We start from the raw sequence: 25,967 nt of genomic DNA on the forward strand, positions 1-25,967 counted from the left end.
CTGGGTGGTCGGCAGGCAACGGTGCAATTCAGAAACGAAACATCAAAACCAAGGAGAATTAAACAAGGGGTGCCACAGGGTGGTGTCCTATCCCGACTTTTGTTTAATTTCTACATATCTAAGCTACCTTCACCACCGGAAGGAGTCACAATCGTTTCCTACGCCGATGACTGCACAATAATGGCCACAGGCCCAGGCCCAGAGATCGATGAGCTATGCAATAAAATAAACGGCTATCCCCCTGATCTATCCAGTTGTTTCGCCTCGCGAAACCTGGCATTGTCACCGACTAAATCTTCCACGACCTTATTTACAACATGGACGCCCCAAATGTCGACCATATTGAACATCCACGTCGATGGCACTACGCTACCGACAGTCCTACACCCCAAAATCTTGGGTGTGACGTTTGATCAGGATCTACATTTTGGTGCGCACGCAACCGCAATTGTTCCGAGAATTCAGAGCCGTAATAAAATCCTCAAATCCCTTGCTGGCAGTACCTGGGGAAAAGATAAAGAAACGCTCATGACCACATACAAAGCAATTAGCCAGCCGATTACGTACTACGCGTCACCCATAAACCCAGAAACCTGGGCATCCCAACAGACATCTGATTGACGAACCAGCACCGCCTAGGGGCCTAAGGAGTCATCTCCGTAAGCATTTTGAGGAAATATGGCACCTGAGAACCCAGCCGTATGAAGCGAAAAAACACAAGCAGGTCCTTGGTGAACTCCATAGACAGGCGTCGGACCTTTATGACGGGAATTGCCCGGTGAATCCAGTACTTGAAGAAAAATATCCAGAACTCGCGGAAGAGGAACGCATACTCCCCAGGGAAACGCGTGTCACTCTTGCTCAACTTCGTTCTGGATACTGTAACAGGTTAAACTGTTACCTATCCAGAATCAACCCCGACATACAAAATGTATGCCCCGCTTGCAATGTGTCCCCACATGACACCAACCATCTCTTTAATTGTAATGTGGAAGCAACGCCTCTAACACCTCTTTCCTTATGGTCCACCCCTGTTGAAACGGCAAGTTTCCTTGGACTCCCGTTAGAGGATATTGATGACAATTTGTGATCGGTCGCGGCTATTAGGTGGGGTGAGCATTGCTACAACAACATTAGAAGTGCTACATATTTTGGACATCCCTAATGACAAGAAAATGAATTTCAAATCAGACACAGGCGATTGTGCATATGCATACCGCAACCTGTTATGTGTGAGTCATTGGTGCCATATATCGTATCGCTGTAGTCGTATCCCTAACGTAATCAGCTGTTTATCGTTACGACGCGACGGTAAATCAAAAACCAGTTGGTTGACTAATGCGGCAGTTACCCACCGACGTGTGCCGTACGTACGGACGTTTGTCGTACGAAGCACGTTTGACCGAACTCTCAAGCCCGTAGGAATCATTGTGTGCGTCTGTGTACATGTACATAACATATTTGTGTGTGTATTGTTTGCAGATAAGCACTGTTGCCATTAACCATTTTGCATGCATGTTTATGGAAACTTCAACTTTTTCCAATTTAATTTTTGATGTTGTAAAAGGCTGGAATTAATATTAATTAAATATAAATAGATTACATATTTCTAATCTGCACTTTTACATAATTATTTCGAATTATTTTCACAATTTTTCAAACTTTAATTAGGTGTTTTTGCATAAAACTGCAAACGGTCAAAAATTAGCGCACAAAAGTTTACTAGGCAACTCTGTCTAGTGAGAGAGCGATCAGCTGACACGTTCTTACGGAAAAAATCAAAATTGTTTTGATTTCTACGTTCCGGGCTACGTACGTACGGGCGTTGCACGTCGGTGAGTTTTCGTTTACATTGCACACTCATAAGATAGGTCGTGTCAGCTGACACGTTTTTTCTACGTACGTTCGTGAGTAACCACGGCTTAAGATACGGTTACGATCTTAGCGGCACCAATAATCGATTGCATTGATTCCCATAAGGTTGGTCGAATCAGCTGTTATAACGCTACCGATACGGTTACCGATAAAGCACCAATGTTTGCAGCTTTACTTAGACCAATCAAATTATTTACATACATGTATGTATGTACGTTCGTCGTCGGGGCAACAACTGTGACATGTTGGAATGATCACCTGTTTGCTGTCTTATGTATGGTTGTTTTTATGAATTTTGTTTACGATTACTGTTCTTTTCTTTGTTTACTTTTTCGGTCCATACCAATTGTATGCTTGTTACATATAACTATTGTAGAGCTTTTTTAGTCTTCAAAGCGTAGCTTAAGATGTAAGTAATGAATGTTTGTCGATGCCTTTTTTGTTTTAATATTTATGTTTTATGTTATTTTTAGTCCTGAGGATGACTTCAGACTGAAGTCGAAATATTGAAAAATAAAAACAAAATAAAATACACATCCAAGTGTTTTATTTAAGAAAACCCGGCCTTGAGCTCAACCAAAAATTTCAGTTTTTCTAAACAAAAATTCAAAACTCTTTTGAAGTGACCTAGTGTATGTAAGTTGTAGGCCTTGACGAGTACATCATGATAATGTGTTTAGACATTGTCTAGTACCCCCCAATTTTAAAGTTATTGTCTAAAACCATTTTTCGTCTACTGCGCGCACTCTAACAATCATAACCTCGTCATATTTTAACCGATTTTTGATTGATTTACGGTTTTGGAAAGAAGAAGATTTAAGCCTCATGTTGATATATATTTGTTTATGCCTTATAAAAAGAAATTGGGACATTTTCCAAAAGTTTTCTAAGCTTTACACATTTTTTCCCCGTTTTTCACAGTTCGACGTCTTTTTTGTGTAAAATATATTTTTTACATTCATTCTGAAAGAACTATTTATCGCGAGTAAGAAAAGTTATGGTTTATCATTATCGGTTGATAAAGGTTTAAGTTATGACCCTTATTGTAAACAATAAAATTAATAAAAAAATTCTATCAATGATCTGTACTATGTTAGTTGCTGTGTATCAGTTGTATAAATTTAAAACTATTTTTATACCTTCCTTGATTTTTGCTTTACTAAGTTCTGGAAACACGGCTTTCAAGTTCAAAAAAGGCTCGCTGTTTTTGTCAAGTCGTTTGACAAACTGCTACATGTAACCCAACTTTATCGTTCTGAACGAGTGGAATGTTAACGACGTTTTTTTTCTTATTTCGAGTGTTTTCATACACAGTTATTTACTGGGTTTGAAATTATCTTTTCCTCGAGTGTCCCATTCGCACAGATAACAAGGATATTTTGTGTATCCTCCTTGTATTCCGAAAAGAATTGTCAGAATTTTCCAGCCACAAACAATTGGCCATTAATGCTTATCGTATCTATGGAGTGTAAAATTTCCTTCATTGCCGCATACGTTTCTTTCATATTGGTAGCGTATGTTATTGGTACTAATGGAAACTGGTTCTCGTTATGCAGTGAGTAGCTTTCAAACCTGAAAAATAGACAGATGAAAAAAAATTACGTATGTAAACTTTTTTTTCCAGTTGTAAATACATTTTTGATAAAACACTTACTTTTGCACGAACCGTCAAGAAATAAACGCCACTCTTCTGGTTGGTGTTCGTGATCAAGACAAACAAAGACTAATCTATATCTAAATAATAATTCAGTTCATTGTTGTCGGCTCTGGGATGTTAGCACCCCATTTCTGGAATTTTATAACAAAACATATGCCAAATAATTGGTCACTAATTGGTCATAATTGGTCAGCAGGTTTCAGTAATTGGTCAGCATTAGAAAAAATTTTATGGAAATTTTAAAATTTTCATGGTCGGGTGTGGGATGTTAGCACCCCATTTCTGGAATTTTATAACAAAACCTATGCCAAATAATTGGTCACTAATTGGTCATAATTGGTCAGCGGGTCCCACTAATTGGTCAGCCATAGAAAATTTTTTATGGCCATTTAAAGTGTTCCAAGGGAAAAACAAATTTTCCTGTCTAAACACCCTGTATACATAAATTTTCCAAAAAAAATTATGCCAATTAATTGGTCACTAATTGGTCATAATTGGTCAGCAGGTTTCGTTAATTGGTCAGCCATAGGAACTTTTTAATTAATTTTTAAAGTTTTCTTTGTTATCGGATGTTACCCTGTTATCGGATGTTAGCACCCCATCGGTGGATTTTGAAATCGAAAATCATGCCAAATAATTGGTCACTAATTGGTCAGCGGGTTCCACTAATTGGTCAGCCATAGAAAATTTTTTATGGCCATTTAAAGTTTTCCAAGGGAAAAACAATTTTCCTGTTTAAACACCCTGTATATATAAATTTTCCAAAAAAAATTATGCCAATTAATTGGTCACTAATTGGTCATAAATGGTCAGCAGGTTTCGTTAATTGGTCAGCCATAGGAACTTTTTAATTAATTTTAAAATTTTCTTTGTTATCGGATGTTATCGTGTTATCGGATGTTAGCACCCCATCGGTGGATTTTCGATTCGAAAGGTATGCCAAATAATTGGTCACTAATTGGTCAGCCATAGAAAATTTTTTATGGCCATTTAAACTTTTCCAAGGGAAAAACAAATTTTCCTGTCTAAACACCCTGTATACATAAATTTTCCAAAAAAAATTATGCCAATTAATTGGTCACTAATTGGTCATAATTCGTCAGCAGGTTTCGTTAATTGGTCAGCCATAGGAACTTTTTAATTAATTTTTAAAGTTTTCTTTGTTATCGGATGTTACCCTGTTATCGGATGTTAGCACCCCATCGGTGGATTTTGAAATCGAAAAGCATGCCAAATAATTGGACACTAATTGGTCATAATTGGTCAGCGGGTCCCACTAATTGGTCAGTCATAGAAAATTTTTTATGGCCATTTAAAATTTTCCAAGGGAAAAACAATTTTCCTGTTTAAACACCCTGTATACATAAATTTTCCAGAAAAAATTATGCCAATTAATTGGTCACTAATTGGTCATAATTGGTCAGTTGGTCCCACTAATTGGTCAGCCATAGAGAATTTTTTATGGCCGTTTAAAGTTTTCCAAGGAAAACCAATTTTCCTGTCTAGACACCCTATATACATAAATTGTCACAAAAACATTATGCCAAATAATTGGTCACTAATTGTTCATAATTGGTCAGCAGGTTTCGTTAATTGGTCAGCCATAGGAACTTTTTAATTAATTTTTAAAGTTTTCTTTGTTATCGGATGTTATCGTGTTATCGGATGCTAGCACCCCATCGGTGGATTTTCGATTCGAAAGGTATGCCAAATAATTGGTCACTAATTGGTCATAATTGGTCAGTGGGTCCCACTAATTGGTCAGCCATAGAGAATTTTTTATGGCCATTTAAAGTTTTCCAAGGAAAACCAATTTTCCTGTCTAGACACCCTGTATACATAAATTTTCACGAAAACATTATGCCAATTAATTGGTCACTAATTGTTCATAATTGGTCAGCAGGTTTCGTTAATTGGTCAGCCATAGGAACTATTTAATTAATTTTTAAAGTTTTCTTTGTTACCGGATGTTACCCTGTTATCGGATGTTAGCACCCCATCGGTGGATTTTGAATTCGAAAAGCATGCCAAATAATTGGTCACTAATTGGTCATAATTGGTCAGCGGGTCCCACTAATTGGTCAGTCATAGAAAATTTTGTATGGCCATTTAAAGTTTTCCAAGGAAAAACAATTTTCCTGTTTATACACCCTGTATACATAAATTTTCCAAAAAAAATTATGCCAATTAATTGGTCACTAATTGGTCATAATTGGTCAGTGGGTCCCACTAATTGGTCAGCCATAGAGAATTTTTTATGGCCATTTAAAATTTTCCAAGGAAAACCAATTTTCCTGTCCAGACACCCTGTATACATAAATTTTCACAAAAAAATTATTCCAATTAATTGGTCACTAATTGGTCATAATTGGTCAGCAGGTTTCGTTAATTGGTCAGCCATAGGAACTTTTTAATTAATTTTTAAAGTTTTCTTTGTTATCGGATGTTAGCACCCATCGGCGGATTTCCATATCGAAAAGTATGCCAAATAATTGTTCACTAATTGGTCATAATTGATCAGTGGGCCCACTAATTGGTCAGCAATAGGAAATTTTTTATGGCCATTTAAAATTTTCCAAGGGAAAAATATTTTTCCTGCCTAGATACCCTGTATACATAAATCTTCCAATACAAGTTATGCCAATTAATTGGTCACTAATTGGTCATAATTGGTCAGCAGGTTTCGTTAATTGGTCAGCCATAAATTATGCTAATTAATTTGTCACTGATTGGATATAATTGATCAGTAGGTCCTACTAATTGGTCAGCCATAGACAATTTTTTATGGCGATTTAGAAATTTTCAAGTTAAAAAAAATTTTCCTGTCTAGACACCCTGTACACATGGAATTTCCAAAAAAAATTATGCCAGTTAAATGTTCACTTATTCTTTATAATTTCTCAGTAGTAGGTAAATTATTTATCCCCTAACCATAAAGAAAATGCGGTTAGCGTTTTCAACAACTTTTCCCGGTTGCACTAAAAACTTGGGTATTCCATAATGCTTTCTTAATAATTATTTTTATCTTATACTAGGTACAAACACACGCCATATTGGCAATTTATACTATTTGGGCAATTTATTACGCAATTTATCATATAATAAATTGTAATAACAAATTGCCAATTTAAAAAAAATTGCGTAATAAATTGTTTCAAACTGTAAATACAACCTTGTAAAGTGTGTTTATTGAGTAGATTTAAACGTCAGCTGCGCATGGCTCAACTATATGGTTGGCTCATCTCATCAGCTGATATTATTTTTTCATTTCACTGAAGTAGGAATTGTCAAAAGAGGATGGCAAACTCAAAATGAAACCAAAACATTGAACACATTATCTTACAACACACAAAAATTTTAAAGTTTTATGTTTTCATTCCATTCCATTCACCTAATTCCAACACGCACATTTTGACATTCTCAACACAGGTATGTTGTTGCTGTAGAGACAAAATTACTATTGTGTAAGCTAAATTGAGTTGTATGAACACCACTCAATTTGAATTGATATTGCCTCAATTTATTTTTCTGTTTGAACATAGCATTACGTGGCATCACAGTCGAAAAATGCGCACAGAAGTCGTAAAGCTTAAATACAACATATTTTATAGAAAAGAAGCAATAGCAGAGATAATACGACTTGCGCCTAAATGGATTCGTTCGCAGGTTCGAGTCCGTGTATTTTATTTATTTATTTTTTTTTTCATTTAATTTTTTTAATTAATAATTTTATTATTTAAGTATTTTTTTATTTAAAATATATTATTTTCCTTCCAAATTAAATATAACAATCATATGTTATAGACGTATACAACACAAACCTGCTTACAGCACCAAATTATATACCTTTAGCTTAATCTCAAAAATAAACAATCATATGTAGACATAAAGCAAGTACAAGTATTGTTAAAAGTGTTACAAAATCACTTAACAATAAAAAAAGCAGCTAAACAGAGAATACAATATGAAATGTTGTTCAATTTGCTTAGAGAATTGACGTTTCACAAATTGATCATCCATAGAAGATTTTTTATTAAGGTTTAAACTTGATCGAGGTACCAAGTTACTTGTCCAGACATTCTGTATAGTTACATGTTTGAAAAAATATATATGCCAAATAGTAAGTCACCATTGGTTATGACTTTTCAGTAGGTTTTATTAATTAGAAACTCTTCCATAAATTTTTTATATTTTTCGTTATCGGCTACATTTATACGAAAACATAAAACCCGTTTTGAATATGACAAATTAGTATAACAATTCATTATTTACAGACCAATAAAACCAACATAACATTATATTTTATATTTGGTAAAAGTTTGGTGAGACATGGAGTAAATTTAATTAAGTTTTAATAGCTGTCAGCTTTAACCCATACGTTTTTGGGGAGTATTTTCTTACTGGGAATTTGAGCTTATACGAATGTTGGCATGCAACTAGATGCAACCCAGTGTTGCCGTTCTCAAATTACCCAAAAAAACAATTTTCAATTCCCCAAAATATCAAAATTTCGTCAAATAAATTGTTCTGTTGCTTAGTGATAGGCAAAATAAGTTAACTTCGAACTTGTGACGACTGTAAATTACTTTGAAGTTGTAAAATAAATTGAAGCTAATTTCATTTTGACTATAGCAAGCTATGTTAGCCATTGTATCGTAAGCGCGAAATTATGGATTTCTATTTTTTTAAGTGAATACCTCGCAAGTGATAGTGTAAAATTTCGGGAAATAATAAGAAGTTTATTTTATTTTTTGGTTTGTTTGTGATTTCATGTCATCACAATTATATCGTATTTATGAATTTTAAAATGTTCCTACTCATAAAATTTTGGACACATGTCTTTACTTTCCAATGAACATTGGGTGGGTATCATACTAAATATAATTGAACAATATTTCACACCCATTTTCTGCTCTTTGTTTATTTTCTGAGATTGTAAGACAAAGGAAGACTTTCCGGTTACCCATATTTTGTATTTTGACATGTATTATTTTTGTTTACTTTAAACATTTTTGTATAAGCCATAAAAGCGACTAAGGCTTATAGCATACAAGGACATTGTAAAATAAGACATATAGGTTTCATAATTTGGTAATAGTCTAGTTGAGGGGACGACTGCTAAGACGCGTCTCAAAATATCGAGAGAGGTATTAAAAGACGCGTATTGACCTCGACAATAATAATCCGAAGTGGGAAAATAAAAATTTTAACTCGTTCAAAAGATATTAACGAAAAACCGAAAAATGACCCGCGGGTTCCTCCGAAACCGGGGGTGGTATCCATAGAATTTTTGTCCAGAACACGTTTCTGCGTATAAAAAATTACCCTCGGTGGGTCCAACACCGGTTTAGAGACCAAAACTATATCCGCGCAAAACGCTTATGTTCACAATTTTTTTGTGGGTACTACAACATTACAACAACCACTTGATAATCGCCAACTTCAACTGCAAATATCTCCGGACATATATACAATTTTTCTTTTTCTCCTTCGGATTATTGTTGTCGAGGTCAATACGGGTCTTTTGACACCTCTCTCGATATTTTTGTAGCATATTAGCAGTCGACTCTACTAGACTTTTACCCATAATTTAACGCAATCACGCCAATACTGGCCATGACTTCATGGGGTCGGAATAAAAAAATTATTTTCAGCCGTGAGCTTTAATAAATGCTGCAAACTACTGCAACTGTAGCCAACGCAACACGACGCAACCGAAATAGTGAAGTAAAAAATTTATTTAAGACCTTTCATGGAACTCCGTGCCTTCATAGGTAATAAAGAAGAGCGTATTCGAAAATTACCCACGCGCTTTCGAAACTCCCCAAATTTAGCGAATTACCCAGAAAACGGCAACACTGGCAACAATATAAAATCTAACTGTTTGCAATTAAACCAATATAACCCAGTTAGCATTAATACATTAATATGATTAGAAAGTACAAAGTTTTATGAAAAAACCTGATTCCCTTAATTATGTATATTTATACATATTTTATATATTAAAATGTTAACAAATGTTGATTAGGTAATAACTATTTATTCATATTCATCTCTCTTAAGTCTGTCATCGCTTAAAGAAAGGGTTGATTTTTATGTAAATGGTTTTTTAACTATATCAACCCCGATTACAGAGAATAAACTAATAAACTGAGTAATAATAGCCTTGTTTTTTACACGGATATACGTCGAAGTTTGAGGTTAAAAAACGCTCATCCTCACTCAGGTAATGGTTAGGGGACCCATCTAGCGGCAACTAGCTACAGAACATGTTGTACCGAAAAGCGGAGACACACACCTCTGTTGGCAATAGTGTATAACCTATAGCTGAATCGGTTGCGGTGTACAGTGGACACACACCATTTGTAGAGTTAATACATAGAGGTGAAACATAGACACATATTTCAGTTACAACTGAGTATAATGCGTATTGAAATTTAGGAGTACTAATTTTCTGCGCAGCAATTTCAGAAGAATAGATAAAGTTTAACGCTTAGCAGTCCATATAAGATTTAAGCGTATATATATATAGATGTAAAAAAAATGCTAATAACTAGGGTTAGCAATGAGTTAACTTTGTTTTGGCGAGAAAACGTCCATGCCTAAATCCATTTTTTAATTACTGGGATGGAATGGAACAATATTGCGAATGTCCATTATTAAATAATTATTTCATAGAAAGGACCTTTTTCTTCTTTAACATGGTTTATCTATTCTGGGTGATTGGCACCTAATTTTATAAAAGATATAAAAAATCACTACCCCGTTTCCTTTACTGGTTTATCTCTAATCTGAAATGCAGCTACATACATATTTTTTAGTAAGTGTATTCGCAATTTGTTGCTAAACGAAAACTAACATCATAACCAAACAAAGAAAATTGATCTTCGTCTATTAACTGAATTCACTAAGTACCATCATATTATGATGTTCTTTTTTATACTTATTTGCGTAAAGTGGGCGTATTGTTTAGTTCTTTATGACATATTTAAACTTTCATTTAGCGTGCATTCGGCGAAAATATGGGCGTACAGGGGCTAAACTAGTATGGGTATTTCCATAACATGCAAATTGTTGGTGAAGGGACTTATGTACTTAGGTCCAGATTCAGTTCAAAATATGTATATGTTTCTCGTAAAAGAACAAATAAGATATTTATTATAGATACAAGATTCTAGCTTTACGGCAAAAAGGTTTCACATATACATAGCTTGGTAAATGAAATATAAACACAAAATATAATAAGGAATATGTTTAAAATCGGTTATTATTAGTAATTATTTTCCTTATAGATGTATAGATATGTACGAGTACTAACGTTGGTGCTACAGTAGTGATACTAGGTAATAATATAACAAAAACATAACCTACTCATTTGAAGCAAAGAAAACTTGTAAATGTCCTTACCGCACTAATTCACAATTTTCCTAAAACAAAAGTACGGTTTTATTATTTTAATTTTAAAATAACTAAAAAATATTCAAAACTTCTCTACCACGTAGTGCTGTTATATTTTCATCTTATAGATCAGATTTATTTCAGGCACAAATTCAATTTCAGCTAGTGTGCAATCATAACAAAATTTAAACAACAGGTCTATTCATCAAGCGTGATTTATATTAGTTTGCCTGATTAAGGAATTGAATAGTGCACAAGATGGGATGTCCTTATTATACGGTTTCACAATGTGCGGCATGCCCAGCCGTAGGAGTATTATTCGTAAGCTACCCATGTACACAGGTAGTTACATTAGTCTCTTAGTTTTTCTGCTACAAGCACAATAACGGAATTTAGACAATCGACCTCGCGACACAAGGATAAAACATTATATTTGTAGTAATTTGCGTAAGTTTGATGCTAATTATAGCGTTCATTATTATGTGCAAAAAACAGCCTTTTTATGACATTGAGGTTTGTCAATCTTGCGAAATAATTATATGTATCCATGTATATGTGTGGGTATAATCTTCTTCGAAAGAGTTGAATAGAAAAGGATCTACATTGGATGTATGTTTTTGGCTAACATTTAATGAGCTCTCAATAGTGGTGCTAAAGTTTTATTATTTGGAAAAATAAAAGATTTTCATGTTTGGAAAATTGCTATGGGACCAAACAAAATTGGAATCTGTACAATAAAAGCCAACTAGAAATTGGAATTACTGTGCGTGAATTTTCGCTTTTGCACTATGGTTTTGTTGTACATACATATGTAATAATTTCAAAATGTTTATAAAGTTTCCGAAAAAAACCTAAAAAGCTCTGTTTAGAAATAGAGTTTACTTAGCGAGTAATTTCTCTCTCATTAATTAAATTATATGTAATGAATTTATTTGATACATACTCAATCTTGTTGTATCTAAAAACTTTGCTTCCTACAAATATTACTAAGTCATGAATGCCACTATAGCGGTACAAATAAACTTAGCGTTTTTAAATCTCGTAATTTGCCAAATTAAATACTTTAGTATTGTATTACAAATACTAACACAGAACACATTAATTCAAGAAGGAACTTTCAAATGTGGTTAGTTTTAGGTAGTCGATGATAACAAATCTTTATCAAGTGCCATGTGCACTAAGATGTAATAGGTTGACGGTAAATATTAAAAAATGCTCAATATTCTGAAATAACCCTTTTCCTAGGTAGAAAATATTCGTTATTTTTTAAAAACAAAGAAAAGGATTTTTGTATAAATAGTAAAGAAACTGAAGTACTTTCAGTCAGTCTTTTCTGAACTTGTTGAATGATTAACGCGTAATCAAGCTGTTTTTTACGATACAGAATATTAAGATATACATTTCAAATATTCGCTAAAGTGTTCGCAGAAAAAGTCATTGCTATTTGATTGCGAAGCTTGTGTTGTGAGATAACGAGTTGTTTAATGGATTGCTACTCCAAGAAAAAGCCTGGCCGAGCTTCCAGAGTGCCGCTAGATGACTGCCTGGCTGTACTTAGAGAGTTTTTGGATCATCTACCTGAAGATAGAACACTGCTTCCGGGACCATCGCATCCTATTTGGTCGAAAATAAGCGAGAGGTTCAACGGAAAATGGAAAGAGCGAGACGCATACAGAGAATGCCGCGAAAATCGGCGTGATATATGGACAAAGTTGTATCCTACAACCGACTCAAACCCTATGGTGGAGAATACTTTCAATTCAACGCAGTCTTTTGGTAACGAAATTGATACTACATTTAACGACAATTACAGTGAGGAAGATTGGGAGGCTCCCGATCTGGATGAGTTCGAAATTAAAGTATCTGAGAACTTCTACAAAAAACTTCGTGAGGATAATAGTGTTAACTATGATGACCGAAATTACCCCGTTTTGCAGAGATATGCTTGGACTGATTACATAACGGAAGAATTCCTGAAAGTAAGCGAGTCCAAATGCGCCTTTGTATTTAAAAATGCCAAGATCTACGAGAGGGAGGGCGCAGCTCATCGCGTAACGATCCGGGGGAAGTGCAAAAGCCAAGCTTGCAACAATCCATTTTATGGATTTATTGACTCCGTTCCAGAGACGTTTCCTGTAATGTTACGTGTCAGATGTAGAGACACGGTTTTTGATCTACAACATGAGAATGTCCGTAGACCTACACGAAAACTGAAGCGTGCTCGGATTGGTGAAGAAGCTGCCGCTGTTGGAGCTAAAAATTGGCTCAAAAGCCAAGTTTGTGGACTACAAACCCAACGCATACCTCCTACTATTCCGACAGCAGCAGTCGTTCAAAAGTATGTCAATGAATATCGCGATGGCAAGTTGGGAATTGGGAAGGAAAAAATTGGTGTCATAAAAGCAATTGAGAATATGAGATACAGCTCCGAGTTTAATAACTTCATCAGAGACATAAAAAAAGATAAATTTTATGTGTTCTACGGATCAAACGTCCAGCTGCAGGCATACAAGCGTTACCACAATTTGATGAAAATTAAAAAGCAGAAGTCGTCAATAGCCATAGATAGAACAGGGACCATCTGCAAAAAAATTGTATATGACAACGGGAAACAAAGTGGCCATATATTTTTATATGTTATCGTAATTAATTTTAGCCAATCCACAATATCCGTGCACCAGCTTTTGACAGATGATCAAAGCACAATTTTAATAGAGTTATGGCTGAAAAAGTGGATACGAATGGGTGCTCCTAAGCCAGATGAGGTGGCGTGTGATTGCTCGAGAGCGTTGATTAATGCTCTATCTCTAGCGTTTAATGAACAAAATATAAAAACATATATTGAGACATTATTTTTGGTGGCCTCCGATGATCCATTGAGTAGGAACCGGCCTGCAATCTCTACATATATAAGGCTTGACGTAGCTCATTTTGTTAAAATGATTGCAAATTGGAAGTGCATCAAAGCAACAGAGAACAGCCAGATAAGAAGGTTTTACCTATTTTGCATTGCATTGTTGATTGACACTCAAACTTTGGCCGAATTCGAATCAATCCTGAAAAGTCTCTGTATCGTCTGTTTAAATCAATATAATGACTCCACTTTATCTCATGGTAAGACAGTAAACGATACAAGAAGGGATTTGGAAAAGGCAATCGGTGATCGAACTTTCAATCTAAGTGAAGATAGATATACTCCCACAGATGAAATTGGACAAAATGTGGACGATAACTCAAACGATTGCAGCCCCACTGTGAAAACATGGATTAGTAGAATTCGGCAATCAGCAGAGGAAGTTGCTGAAATAGGAAGAGAAAGCAACGGATTCTATAACAAACGTTTTATCGATGACTTTTTTAAAACAAGTGCTTTGGAATTTCCTCTTTGGTCAGCAGCTTGTCTACCTGGACAGCAGGGCCATGCCAGTACAAGTTACGCTGAGGCTTATTTTAATGACAAGAAGCATAGAGTACTGTCGGGATACAAAAATCTCTTACGAGCTGATAAATTCCTCAAAATTGAATTTCGAGACCATCACGGAGGATCAGCGATATTAAATACGCACTTGCTAAATGAATATCAAAAAATAAGTAAAGAAGCCATCGAAGAACGAGAAGAGAAAGGAGCTGAACTTCAAGTTACCAAAGTTATCAACGAAGACGCAAATTCTTATGACAATTGGAGAAATAAATCGAAAAGGGAGAGAAACGACTTTGAGGAACCTATAGAGGAGTATGTTTTAAAGAAGGAACCCAAGCAAAATAAACTCGGCTATTACTTCCAAAGTCAGCCCAGCATATTCTTCATTAATATGCATGCAGATTCTAAAGTAGCAGTTAAAAAAATAACAGTATTAGAAAACGGAAACTCACTCAGAGCAGTTCTTATAGGTGATACTCACTACAGCATTAAAAATAGTTGCCCTTTTGACTCCATTATACAAATACTGGGAACAGCAGCGATGGATCACACATCTTACTACTCTTTCGCGAAATCGAGTACGTCCAAAATTATGAAATTTATTGTGGACTTCATCACCGCATCAACAGTAGGTACAATTTATAAGGACCGCGCAAGGATACTCGTAGACTATTTTCAAGACAAACTAAAAGATAAGTCATCAAAGCCTTTTTTTCCGCTTTTTCCCAAAGTATTAAATATGTACTCAACGTTATCAGAGGTATGGTCAAAATGTTTTTTTGATTGCCCCAGTGGACATGACACCTACAACTGCGAAAATTGTGGTCAATATTCAAAGGAAGTATCGACACTATGGATTAAGGACCACAAAAGGTTGTGTGAAGAAGGCTATCAGTCACTAGGAAATCACCTTGCCCAAATATCCACAAATTTTACTTCCCGATGTTCCAAATGTAGTGAAGAATGTTATGTAAAACGATCATTCAACACTCATGTATTCGTAGAGTTGGAGCTAAGAAAAGACTTAGCATCAGAGCTGCAAACATGCAAGTTGTCGGAAATTAAAAAAAGTGTAAACTTTTCAATCGAAAATAATAAAGTCAGGTATATAAACATATCAGCGTTAAATATAAGCCTCATACAAAATTAACAAAACTTAACAAATCTTTGCTTTTTTATCTCTTCCTTCAGTTTGAAAGGTATAATTGATTATGTACCCGGACACTTCCGAGCGTATTGCCGAAGAAGCAATGGAAAATGGGAATTACATGACGATTTATGCAACAAACCAGTATCAATCGTAAATGACCAGAAGTTAGCCCCAAGTGGAGCAATTTTTATAAAAGATAATACTGAAAATTAATAAATATTTAGATAGTTATTTCTATGTACACCACTACCACTTAGCGTTAACATAAGAATTATGTGATAATAAAATTATAAAGAATTAAAATTAAAACTTTTGTGCACTAATTACATTCGCCTCGATGTAGATGCAATAGGAATTAGATGGCACAGTTTGAGTATGTATCAAAGAAATGCATTACATATAATTTATCTCTAAGTAAACTCTATTTCTAAACAGAGCTTTTTAATTTTTTTTCGGAATCTTTATAAACATTTTGAAATTATTACATATGTATGTACAACAAAACCATAGTGCAAAAGAGAAAATTCATGCAAAGTAATTCCAATTTCTAGTTGGCTTTTATTGTACAGATTCCAATTTTGTTTGGTCCCATAGCAATTTTCCAAACATGAAAATCTTTTATTTTTCCAAATAATAAAACTTTAGCACCACTAGTGAGAGCTCATTAAATGTTAGCCAAAAACATACATCCAATGTAGATCCTTTTCTATTCAACTCTTTCGAAGAAGATTATACCCACACATATACATGGATACATACAATTATTTCGCAAGATTGACAATCCTCAATGTCATAAAAAGGCTGTTTTTTGCACATAATAATGAACGCTATAATTAGCATCAAACTTACGCAAATTACTACAAATATAATGTTTTATCCTTGTGTAGCGAGGTCGATTGTCTAAATTCCGTTATTGTGCTTGTAGCAGAAAAACTAAGAGACTAATGTCTAATGTACATGGGTAGCTTACGAATAATACTCCTACGGCTGGGCATGCCGCACATTGTGAAACCGTATAATAAGGACATCCCATCTTGTGCACTATTAAATTCCTTAATCAGGCAAACTAATATAAATCACGCTTGATGAATAGACCTGTTGTTTAAATTTTGTTATGGTTGCACACTAGCTGAAATTGAATTTGTGCCGGAAATAAATCTGATCTATAAGATGGAAATATAACAGCACTACGTGGTAGAGAAGTTTTGAATATTTTGGTTATTTTAAAATTAAAATAATAAAACCGTACTCTTGTTTTAGGACAATTGTGAATTAGTGCGGTAAGGACATTTACAAGTTTTCTTTGCTTCAAATGAGTAGGTTATGTTTTTGTTATATTATTACCTAGTATCACTACTGTAGCACCAACGTTAGTACTCGTACATACCTATACATCTATAAGGAAAATAATTACTAATAATAACCGATTTTAAACATATTCCTTATTATATTTTGTGTTTATATTTCATTTACCAAGCTATGTATATGTGAAACCTTTTTGCCGTAAAGCTAGAATCTTGTATCTATAATAAATATCTTATTTGTTCTTTTACGAGAAACATATACATATTTTGAACTGAATCTGGACCTAAGTACATAAGTCCCTTCACCAACAATTTGCATGTTATGGAAATACCCATACTAGTTTAGCCGAATGCACGCTAAATGAAAGTTTAAATATGTCATAAAGAACTAAACAATACGCCCACTTTACGCAAATAAGTATAACAAAGAACATCATAATATGATGGTACTTAGTGAATTCAGTTAATAGACGAAGATCAATTTTCTTTGTTTGGTTATGATGTTAGTTTTCGTTTAGCAACAAATTGCGAATACACTTACTAAAAAATATGTATGTAGCTGCATTTCAGATTAGAGATAAACCAGTAAAGGAAACGGGGTAGTGATTTTTTATATCTTTTATAAAATTAGGTGCCAATCACCCAGAATAGATAAACCATGTTAAAGAAGAAAAAGGTCCTTTCTATGAAATAATTATTTAATAATGGACATTCGCAATATTGTTCCATTCCATCCCAGTAATTAAAAAATGGATTTAAGCATAGACGTTTTCTCGCCAAAACAAAGTTAACTCATTGCTAACCCTAGTTATTAGCATTTTTTTTACATCTATATATATATACGCTTAAATCTTATATGGACTGCTAAGCCTTAAACTTTATCTATTCTTCTGAAATTGCTGCGCAGAAAATTAGTACTCCTAAATTTCAATACGCATTATACTCAGTTGTAACTGAAATATGTGTCTATGTTTCACCTCTATGTATTAACTCTACAAATGGTGTGTGTCCACTGTACACCGCAACCGATTCAGCTATAGGTTATACACTATTGCCAACAGAGGTGTGTGTCTCCGCTTTTCGGTACAACATGTTCTGTAGCTAGTTGCCGCTAGATGGGTCCCCTAACCATTACCTGAGTGAGGATGAGCGTTTTTTTAACCTCAAACATAGACGTATATCCGTGTAAAAAACAAGGCTATTATTACTCAGTTTATTAGTTTATTCTCTGTAATCGGGGTTGATATAGTAATAAAACCATTTACATAAAAATCAACCCTTTCTTTAAGCGATGACAGACTTAAGAGAGATGAATATGAATAAATAGTTATTACCTAATCAACATTTGTTAACATTTTAATATATAAAATATGTATAAATATACATAATTAAGGGAATCAGGTTTTTTCATAAAACTTTGTACTTTCTAATCATATTAATGTATTAATGCTAACTGGGTTATATTGGTTTAATTGCAAACAGTTAGATTTTATATTGTTGCCAGTGTTGCCGTTTTCTGGGTAATTCGCTAAATTTGGGGAGTTTCGAAAGCGCGTGGGTAATTTTCGAATACGCTCTTCTTTATTACCTATGAAGGCACGGAGTTCCATGAAAGGTCTTAAATAAATTTTTTACTTCACTATTTCGTTTGCGTCGTGTTGCGTTGGCTACAGTTGCAGTAGTTTGCAGCATTTATTAAAGCTCACGGCTGAAAATAATTTTTTTATTCCGACCCCATGAAGTCATGGCCAGTATTGGCGTGATTGCGTTAAATTATGGGTAAAAGTCTAGTAGAGTCGACTGCTAATATGCTACAAAAATATCGAGAGAGGTGTCAAAAGACCCATATTGACCTCGACAACAATAATCCGAAGGAGAAAAAGAAAAATTGTATATATGTCCGGAGATATTTGCAGTTGAAGTTGGCGATTATCAAGTGGTTGTTGTAATGTTGTAGTACCCACAAAAAAATTGTGAACATAAGCGTTTTGCGCGGATATAGTTTTGGTCTCTAAACCGGTGTTAGACCCACCGAGGGTAATTTTTTATACGCAGAAACGTGTTCTGGACAAAAATTCTATGGATACCACCCCCGGTTTCGGAGGAACCCGCGGGTCATTTTTCGGTTTTTCGTTAATATCTTTTGAACGAGTTAAAATGTTTATTTTCCCACTTCGGATTATTATTGTCGAGGTCAATACGCGCCTTTTAACACCTCTCTCGATATTTTGAGACGCGTCTTAGCAGTCGTCCCCTCAACTAGACTATTACCAATTTATGAAACCTATATGTCTTATTTTACAATGTTCTTGTATGCTACAAGCCTTAGTCGCTTTTATGGCTTATACAAAAATGTTTAAAGTAAACAAAAATAATACATGTCAAAATACAAAATATGGGTAACCGGAAAGTCTTCCTTTGTCTTACAATCTCAGAAAATAAACAAAGAGCAGAAAATGGGTGTGAAATATTGTTCAATTATATTTAGTATGATACCCACCCAATGTTCATTGGAAAGTAAAGACATGTGTCCAAAATTTTATGAGTAGGAACATTTTGAAATTTATAAATACGATATAATTGTGATGACATGAAATCACAAACAAACCAAAAAATAAAATAAACTTCTTATTATTTCCCGAAATTTTACACTATCACTTGCGAGGTATTCACTTAAAAAAATAGAAATCCATAATTTCGCGCTTACGATACAATGGCTAACATAGCTTGCTATAGTCAAAATGAAATTAGCTTCAATTTATTTTACAACTTCAAAGTAATGTACAGTCGTCACAAGTTCGAAGTTAACTTATTTTGCCTATCACTAAGCAACAGAACAATTTATTTGACGAAATTTTGATATTTTGGGGAATTGAAAATTGTTTTTTTGGGTAATTTGAGAACGGCAACACTGGGTTGCATCTAGTTGCATGCCAACATTCGTATAAGCTCAAATTCCCAGTAAGAAAATACTCCGCAAAAACGTATGGGTTAAAGCTGACAGCTATTAAAACTTAATTAAAGTTACTCCATGTCTCACCAAACTTTTACCAAATATAAAATATAATGTTATGTTGGTTTTATTGGTCTGTAAATAATGAATTGTTATACTAATTTGTCATATTCAAAACGGGTTTTATGTTTTCGTATAAATGTAGCCGATAACGAAAAATATAAAAAATTTATGGAAGAGTTTCTAATTAATAAAACCTACTGAAAAGTCATAACCAATGGTGACTTACTATTTGGCATATATATTTTTTCAAACATGTAACTATACAGAATGTCTGGACAAGTAACTTGGTACCTCGATCAAGTTTAAACCTTAATAAAAAATCTTCTATGGATGATCAATTTGTGAAACGTCAATTCTCTAAGCAAATTGAACAACATTTCATATTGTATTCTCTGTTTAGCTGCTTTTTTTTATTGTTAAGTGATTTTGTAACACTTTTAACAATACTTGTACTTGCTTTATGTCTATTTTTGAGATTAAGCTAAAGGTATTTAATTTGGTGCTGTAAGCAGGTTTGTGTTGTATACGTCTATAACATATGATTGTTATATTTAATTTGGAAGGAAAATAATATATTTTAAATAAAAAAAATACTTAAATAATAAAATTATTAATTAAAAAAATATGTTAAAAGAATTAAATGAAAAAAAAAAAATAAAATACACGGATTCGAACTTGCGAACGAATCCATTTAGGCGCAAGTCGTATTATCTCTGCTATTGCTTCTTTTCTATAAATATAAGCAATGTTGCATTTAAGCTTTATGCCTTCTGTGCGCATTTTTCGACTGTGATGCCACGTAAGATAAAAATAATTATTAAGAAAGCATTATGGAATACCCAAGTTTAAAGTGCAACCGGGAAAAGTTGTTGAAAACGCTAACCGCATTTTCTTTATGGTTAGGGGATAAATAATTGACCTACTACTGAGAAATTATAAAGAATAAGTGAACATTTAACTGGCATAATTTTTTTTGGAAATTCCATGTGTACAGGGTGTCTAGACAGGAAAATTTTATTTAACTTGAAAATTTCTAAATCGCCATAAAAAATTGTCTATGGCTGACCAATTAGTGGGACCTACTGACCAATTATATCCAATCAGTGACAAATTAATTAGCATAATTTATGGCTGACCAATTAACGAAACCTGCTGACCAATTATGACCAATTAATTGGCATAACTTGTATTGGAAGATTTATGTATACAGGGTATCTAGGCAGGAAAAATATTTTTCCCTTGGAAAATTTTAAATGGCCATAAAAAATTTCCTATTGCTGACCAATTAGTGGGGCCCACTGATCAATTATGACCAATTAGTGAACAATTATTTGGCATACTTTTCGATATGGAAATCCGCCGATGGGTGCTAACATCCGATAACAAAGAAAACTTTAAAAATTAATTAAAAAGTTCCTATGGCTGACCAATTAACGAAACCTGCTGACCAATTATGACCAATTAGTGACCAATTAATTGGCATAATTTTTTTGTGAAAATTTATGTATACAGGGTGTCTGGACAGGAAAATTGGTTTTCCTTGGAAAATTTTAAATGGCCATAAAAAATTCTCTATGGCTGACCAATTAGTGGGACCCACTGACCAATTATGACCAATTAGTGACTAATTAATTGGCATAATTTTTTTTGGAAAATTTATGTATAAAAAAAAAAAAAAAAAAAAATTGGAAAACTTTAAATGGCCATAAAAAATTTTCTATGACTGACCAATTAGTGGGACCCGCTGACCAATTATGACCAATTAGTGACCAATTAATTGGCATAATTTTTTTGTGAAAATTTATGTATACAGGGTGTCTAGACAGGAAAATTGGTTTTCCTTGGAAAACTTTAAATGGTCATAAAAAATTGTCTATGGCTGACCAATTAGTGGGAACCACTGACCAATTAGTTACCAATTATTTGGCATACCTTTCGAATTCAAAATCCACCGATGGGGTGCTAACATCCGATAACAGGGTAACATCCGATAACAAAGAAAACTTTAAAAATTAATTAAAAAGTTCCTATGGTTGACCAATTAACGAAACCTGGTGACCAATTATGACCAATTAGTGACCAATTAATTGGCATATTTTTTTTTGGAAAATTTGTGTATACAGGGTGTTTAAACAGGAAAATTGTTTTTCCCTTGGAAAACTTTAAATGGCCATAAAAAATTTTCTATGGCTGACCAATTAGTGGGACCCGCTGACCAATTATGACCAATTAGTGACCAATTATTTGGCATAGGTTTTGTTATAAAATTCCAGAAATGGGGTGCTAACATCCCACACCCGACCATGAAAATTTTAAAATTTCCATAAAATTGTTTCTAATGCTGACCAATTACTGAAACCTGCTGACCAATTAGTGACCAATTATTTGGCATATGTTTTGTTATAAAATTCCAGAAATGGGGTGCTAACATCCCAGAGCCATTGTTGTCATCGTTAGCTCGTAATATTTTTTTGAAGGACGTTAGATTGTCATCCGTGGGGAATGTAGCGTTGTGGCAAGCTCACAACAAAATTCCACCGTTTCAGACTCGACCCCAAGATACTCCTAAATCACACACAAGGTCACGGAAATCTTCATTTGAGACTACATGACGTTCCGTTGTTAGAACCCCACTTGGAAGAAATTCATTTCCAATTTGTGAACCGTCAGAATTTTCTTCTTCATATTCCAATGCATTTTTCGATTCAAGAGTTGCAACATGAGTATTCGATTTCGTTTTTTCTTACTTTATTGGGCGAGATACGGTTACTAAATCAACATACTTTATGCGGTAGCGGCATTGTAAATATTATCAAGTAGCGCAACTAACAGCTGATCGCTGAAAAGTCACACATTCACACGCACAGGGATCGACTCAGTTTCAAAAAAAAACTTTAAGATTATTTAGCTTAAATTTTAAATTGAGGTAATCTCTGCCAATTGATGTATATATAGAATATATAAGGCGAATTTGTTGTTATTAAAAGAAGCTTTTTATAATATTAATGTTTTTATCCATTTTTTTCCACTTTCTTTTAACAATTTCATGCGTTTTTGAAGCATTTTCATGCATTGAAATACAACCATATGCTTATATGTTTTGACATTACATTTCATATACGTCCGTATTTGCCATTCTCATTGTTTCTAAATTCGTAAACAATGACTGCAGTTATTCGGTGTGATTTTTTCGAAAAAATTAATTATTTTTGTGAAATTTTATACTTAATCTGCGGTATTGTGGTGGCCAAATAGGTTTTATGCAAAAATACTTTGCCTCGCAACGCGACAATGTATTTCGTAATGTCGAAGTACTTATATGTATATGGATTTGATGTGGAAGCTTGCATTTGAGAACACGGTTGCCAGTTGGACCAAGAATGTCCATTTGGACCAAAAATGGTCTCTTCCACCCCTATATGGTCCGCTGGTCACTTTTTATCAATTTTGGTTCTTTTTCGACACGGTTTTGGTACTTTTATTTCTTTTTCACTGAAGCAAAAATTCAAAAACCTGCTAAAAAAATTTTCCGCAAATCTATTACCCACATATAATAGTCAATTTACTTCAATGGAATTCTTACCACGAATTGCTCTATCAATAAAATGTAGCAGAACATTGACATTTCATTTAGGATAATTTAGGCGAGGCATTAAAAGCGGAAGTGTTGAATGTTCGGGCAAACACATTGTCATTAATTGTTGATGAAACAACGGATTTATCAGAAAAAATACTTGTTTTAGTGGGTATTACAAAGTTGACACTTTTAAGACGCTTCATTTTTAGTCTAAGTTCAAAACTCACACTTTCTAAATGTAGGCTTTGATATGAAGTTTAAACTGTTAGGGAAAAAGTAAGCATCTATAAAAATAGTATTAGCACAATTGCTTAGTTTCATTTACGACTTACTAAGCTTCCACAACGCTAATTTTTTAACCGTCCCTTGCTAAAACCTAACGGCGCTACACATTTTATTTCATTGCAATCAAGCAAAATTAGGTTCACAACGTTTGATTTGTGAAAGACATAGCCTTATCTTAGAAATTTGAAAAAATTTTACCTAAAGGTACAATTTATTTTTGTTTGGGCAGTTTGAACTAAAGCCAAGTGTCTGCTTTAGTAAAATTTTATATAGGAAACCACGGAAACATCCCACAATTTTTGCTTTTTATAACGACTACGTCGCTCTAGTAACTTGCCGAACTGCTTGTATACAAATAAAATTAAACTAAAATTTGTTTTTTTTTTTTTTGAGGTCTGGTCCTTTTTTGATGAATTTTGGTCCCATATGAAAACATGGTGTGGCAACCTGGTTTGAGAAAGCATGTGACAAGTTTGCACTTTTCAGAACTATTTTTTTTTTTTTAATAATGAAATAGTAGCATGCAAGCGGCTGCCATAGTAGTAGACATGTACATGAATATTATGAACAAAGTTTAAAACTAAAATATTTTTCCTTGAAATATAATCTAAGAGAAGATAGACACGAGGCGTAGCTTCATAGACACGTATTAGGCACAGCATAAGAAATCTTGAGGCGTAGAGAGATCTTAGCTGCGTGCCATATTTTGTTATCTTGCCTAAGTTTAACTTTTTATGAGATCGAACATTTTTAATTAATAATGATAAATAACACTTAAAGCAACTACGCTTAATGTGACTTTTGCGGCGTTTTGGCACTTGCGTTGCGTCTACATCTGACTTTGAACACATGCACCTTAATTGCTTCAATCCATAAGCAACGCAACGCCAACGTCAAAGCAACACAAAAATAATTAAAAACTTACGATCGTCTTGAAGTTTCTTGCATTTTAGAAAAAAAAATTGTTTTTTGTATTCATGTCGATTTCGTGATCGATCAGCGGAGCAAAAACCCCACCATAGGACGATGCTCGTGGCACTTGACATGTCAAAAGCTGTTGACACAGTCAACCACGGCACGCTACTCCAAGACATAGAAGGCTCAGACCTTCCTGCTTGTCTAAAAAGATAGACCGCTTATTACCTGAGTGGTCGGCAGGCGTCGGTTGAATTTAGGAACGAAATTTCTAAACCTAGAAAAATTAAACAGGGGATTCACACGGTGGTGTCCTATCCCCGCTTCTGTTTAATTTTTACATATCAAAAATCCCTTCCCCACCAGCAGGAGTCAAAATCATTTCCTATGCTGACGACTGCACGATTATGGCTACAGGACTTGGCCCTTCAATTGATGAATTAGTTTCTACAATAAACAGCTATCTCCCCGATATTTCCGGTTTCTTCACCACGCGCAACTTGGCATTATCACCGACAAGATCCACGGCAACTCTGTTTACGACGTGGAAGGAATAGATCTCGGAAATATTGGACGTACGCGTCGATGGTGTCGCACTACCGACTGTCATAATATTAATATATATATATAATAATATTTTAACCTTCAAGGCTCATGCCACCGAGATTGTTTCTAAAGTACAAAGTCGCAACAAAATCCTCAATTCACTTGCCGGCAGCACATGGGGAAAAAATAAAGGAACTTTGCTAACCACGTACAAAACAATTGGCCGGCCGCTCATGAGCTACGCGTCACCAGTCTGGTCGCCTGGTCTTAAAAATACACACTGGAAAAGGCTACATGCCTGTCAAAAGGCCGCAATCAGAACTGCCAGCGGATTTCTCCTTATGACTCCCGAACACCATCTACATAGTGAGGCCAAAGAGCTCAATATCAAAGAGCACAATGAAATGCTGAACAAACAGTTCTTGCTAAATTGTCACAAACCAGGACATCCCAGCAAACAACTGTTTGATTTAGAACCGCCTCTACGGTGATTAAGGGAACATCTCCTAAAGCACTATGATGAGGTCCGGCACCTGCCAACACTGCCGTTTGATCCAGGCAACCACAGAATCGGTAAACGCCTTTGACAGGACGCGCCCGGTGAACCCCGTTATTAATTTACAATATCCCACCCTTGCAGAAGAAGAAAGCACACTACCTAGGGAAACACGAGTCACCCTGGCCCAACTTCTTTCTGGATACTGTAACAAGTTAAACTCTTACTTGTCCTGAATCAACCCCGAAATACGGAATGTATGTCCTGCATGTGATGTGTCCCCACATGACACCAACCATCTTTTCAATTGTGATGTGAAACCTACGC

This window comes from Eurosta solidaginis, chromosome 2, assembly GCF_040869045.1.
Source record: "Eurosta solidaginis isolate ZX-2024a chromosome 2, ASM4086904v1, whole genome shotgun sequence".
In the NCBI taxonomy this organism is placed as follows: Eukaryota; Metazoa; Arthropoda; class Insecta; order Diptera; family Tephritidae; genus Eurosta; species Eurosta solidaginis.